The sequence below is a fragment of the Grammomys surdaster genome, unplaced genomic scaffold, assembly GCF_004785775.1.
Source record: "Grammomys surdaster isolate TR1022 unplaced genomic scaffold, NIH_TR_1.0 126120, whole genome shotgun sequence".
Lineage (NCBI taxonomy): Eukaryota > Metazoa > Chordata > Mammalia > Rodentia > Muridae > Grammomys > Grammomys surdaster.
In genome coordinates, this window is record NW_021620928.1 from 2,319 (window position 1) to 6,540 (window position 4,222).

Consider the following 4,222-nt stretch of genomic DNA (forward strand, 5'->3'; position numbering starts at 1 on the left):
CTTCTGGTGTGTCTGAAGACAGCTACAGTATACTCATAAAATAAATAAATAAGCCGGGCGGTGGTGGCTCACGCCTTTAATCCCAGCACTTGGGGGGCAGAGGCAGGCGAATTTCTGAGTTCGAGGCCAGCCTGGTCTACAGAGTGAGTTCCAGGACAGCCAGGGCTACACAGAGAAACCCTGTCTCCAAAAACCAAAATAAATAAATAAATAAATAAATCTTTTGAAAAAATTCCTGAACATGGAATGTTTGAATGATATTTCAGGTTTACATATAATTTGAAGAGAATTTTATTATTTCATGTATGAGGGTGTTTTGCCTGCGTGTATGTAAGTGTACCACGTGTGTGCCTGATGCCCTCTGAAGAAAGAAGAAGGCAGCAGATCCCTTGAGACTGGCGCTACGGTGTGGGTGCTGAGAACCAAATCTGGGTCCTCTGAAGGGTCAGCCAGTGATCTTAACTGCTGAGCTGTTTCTCTGGCCCAGGTAGTTGCATTTTAAAAATATTTTTACCAAAACCAAAATAAAACATCAAAAAACAACAAACAAACAAACAAAAAGAAGCCACTCAGTGGTGGTGTACACCTTTAATCCCGGAACTCCAGAGGCAGAGGCAGCTGAGTTCGGGGCCAGCCTGGTCTACAGAGTTCATTCTAGGACACCAAGGGCTATACAGAGACCTTGTCTTGAAAAAAACAAGCAAAGATTATTTCTACTTTTGCATGTATGTCTGCATGGTTGACTTTGCAGGCTAGCCTGAGTTACAGGCACTTGTGAGCTGCCTCATGTGGGTGCTAGGAACTGAACCTGGGTCCTCTGAACCTGCAGCAAGCACTCCTATCTCCTGAGCCATCTCAGCAACCCATTCTGTGCTTTTCAGATAACCAGAATAGACACGCTAAGCTTCAAACATGAAGTAATGATTTAAAAATGGAATTTGGAGAGGCTTAATTGTTTTTTTGTTTTTGTTTTCAAGACAGATTTCTCTTTACCCCTGGCTGTCCTGGAATTCACTCTGTAAGACCAGGCTGGCCTCGAACTCAGAGATCCACCTGCCTCTGCTTCACGAGCTCTGGGCCACCACTGCTACCTGGCTTAAAGAAGTCAATCTTTAGAAACTTAAGTAAAATTTAAATTCTGAAGTATCCGGCAAAGATTCTATGAAGAGGTCCTGGGTCCCTTGGCTCAGCACCTCCACTCCCCAAGGGTTAGCGCTTGGCTGTAACCTTGTAACAACAATTTAGCATTTGGCCTACTGGGGAGAGACATGGTTGCGGCTGTGTCCTGGTGCCTCACAGCAACGAGGTGAGGGAGGTTGATTTACAGACACAAAGAAAAGTTAGGAACATCCAGTGAGCAGCTCCAGTTGACGCCTTGGTTGAAAGCATTTGTTCGCCGGGCGGTGGTGACACACGTCTTTAATCCCAGCACTTGGGAGGCAGAGGCAGGTGGATTTCTGAGTTCGAGGCCAGCCTGGTCTACAGAGTGAGTTCCAGGACAGCCCGGGCTACACAGAGAAACCCTGTCTCAAAAAACAAAAAAAACAAAAAGGAAAGAAAGAAAGAAAGAAAGAAAGAAAGAAAGAAAGAAAGAAAGAAAGAAAGAAAGAAAGAAAGCAAGCATTTGTTCGGGCTGGAGAGATGGCTCAGCGGTTAAGAGCACTGACTGCTCTTCCAGAGGTCCTGAGTTCAACTCCCAGCAACCACATGGTGGCTCACAACCATCTGTAATGGAATCTGATGCCCTCTTCTGGTGTGTCTGAAGACAGCTACAGTGTACTCACATACATAAAATAAATTAAAAAAAAAATTAAAAAAAAAAAAAAGAAAGCATTTGTTCACTTGATTAAAAGCACCCCACCCTGCTCCAGGGACTCCAACCTCCAAGCGGGATCTGCTCAGTGTCTGTGACTGTGAATTCCCGGATGTTCTGTAATACTGAGGGGCTCTGCTGCCTGCTGCGGTTGAAGGTCCCTAACTTCTTCCTCGGTCCCAGATTCAGAGGTAGACAACCCCCCCCTCCTAGGTGAAAATCTCACCGCAGAGCATAGGAAGGGTGGAAGAAGTGAGCCCCAGGGGGTGTCATAGGTCTCTAGGACACAAGAGACCAATGGCGGAGCAGAGCCTCCCTCCCTGCAGGGCTGCTGGGATCCCTTTTTTTTTTTTTTTTTTTTTGGTGACAGTTGGGTCATTTCCCCTCTCAGTTCAGCTCTGGCTCCACTGACTCTGCTACAGCCGCTGCCCCAGGGCCTCCTCATAGTTGCCTGATAGAGACAGCGTCCCTCCACCCAGTGCAGGTCAGGGAAGGTCTGACCTGGGATGACCCGGGGGCCCTGGGGTCCACCCAGGCAGAGAGCCGTGATAAGTGTGCAAGGACACCTTTCAGTGACTCGAGAGGGGAGGAAGGGGAGGATGTTACTGCCGTTAGGGGACTGTCCCTGGCTCCGAGGGAGGCTTTCTTGTCTCTTCTTATTTCCTGAGTCACCACACACCCAGGACAACGCTCAGCTCACTACCAAGGTCAGGGTCAGCCAGTCAACAGGGACTCAGTGGATGATGTTCAAGGCCTTGAAGCCCTTTGGACTGTAAATCACCTCCCATCTGCTGGAGAGAGCCCAGATGTGAGATGCTGAGGTGCTTTTAGTTTTTATTTTATTTTGGTTTTTCCGAGATAGGGTTTCTCTGTGTAGCCCTGGCTGTCCTGGAACTCACTCTGTAGACCAGGCTGGCCTCGAACTCAGAAATCCACCTGCCTCTACCTCCCAAGTGCTGGGATTAAATGTGTGGGCCACCACTGCCCAGCTCTCTATTTTTTATTTTTATATTTTTAGAGACTGTTGTTCTCCAGGGTGCAGCTCGGGGCCGCCCCTTCTGGATCTCCCTTGGGTTCTCCATGGTCCTCATCACCACAGGACTGGCTGAACAGAGAACTAGTCTTTGGGACTTGGGGACATCTATAAATGCCTCTATTCACTCACTCCTGGGGAGTTTGGTCCCAGCAGGGCTCACACTGGAGAGAAGAGGAGACCGAGGCACGAACACTGTCTGCTGGACACTGGAGAGAAGATGTGGGAAAAAACACACACGCGGCAGCCCTGGGCCTGCGCAGTCGCGGTGTCCCACTGGCCGGTGCTGCAGAGGAGGCGGCCTGCGGACGGTGGCGGTGGGTCCGGGAGGCTTTTCCCACGGGTGGGTTCCCACATACACAAGAAGGTCTAGGGTTCCAAAAGCTTGGCGGCAAGTACAGAAGACACGTGGAGTCCGTGGAAGAAGTCTTATTGTCCATGATGGTAGTTGGATCTGGGTGTGAACGTACGTGCTCCCCCCCCAGAGCCTGGGGAGAGCTTGCTTATATAGAGGGTGGGAAGGAGGGACCAGGGAGGAATAACTTAATTATCTACTCCCCCCGCCTTATTAATATGCAAATCTCTCAAGGCAGAGGCCTGTTAGTCACGCCCTCTTTGGTATAGGTTAAATGGAGATGAGACCGTGTGTCAGGGCCCTGGATTCTGGGGGTGTGGCCAAACACCTGCAGTCTCGGGGTTTCAGGCCCGTGTCAACCCAAGATGTCCTTCTACAGCTGGACAAGAAGAGGAGACTGAGGCACGAGCACTGTCTGCTGGGAGACAGTGGGCCCTCTACTCCCGGCAGAGGGCTGTGTGGCGCTGACACAAGAAAATGGGCTCCTGTGGTGAAGTATGTTTAGGAACGGTCTAGATTAAATATAGAATTCTTGCAGGGTGTGTGGCGTAAACCTTTAATCCCAGCACTCGGGAGGCAGAGGCAGGAGGATCCCTGTGAGTTCCAGGTCAGTCTGGTCTACACAACGAGTTCCAGGCCATCCAAAGCTACATCACGAGACCTTGCCTCAAAATAAATACTTATTTTCTTTAGGACATGTCAGAGCCTCTAAGCCGACAGCGTCCACGGTTAAGTCTTTTGGCTGGCAGCCCTGGCATCTGGACATCCAGGAATCAGGAAAGCGGGGACAACTGAAATCTGAGAAAATGACTGGGGTGTGAACGCTGAGACAGGAAGACCGAATGTCTTCTCTGGGACCAAGAGGGAGGGAGGTTGAAACAAGGGAACCGCTGGGCAGTGGTGGCGCACGCCTTTAATCCCAGCACTTGGGAGGCAGAGGCAGGTGGATTTCTGAGTTTGAGGCCAGCCTGGTCGAAAGAAAGAAAGAAAGAAAGAAAGAAAGAAAGAAAGAAAGAAAGAA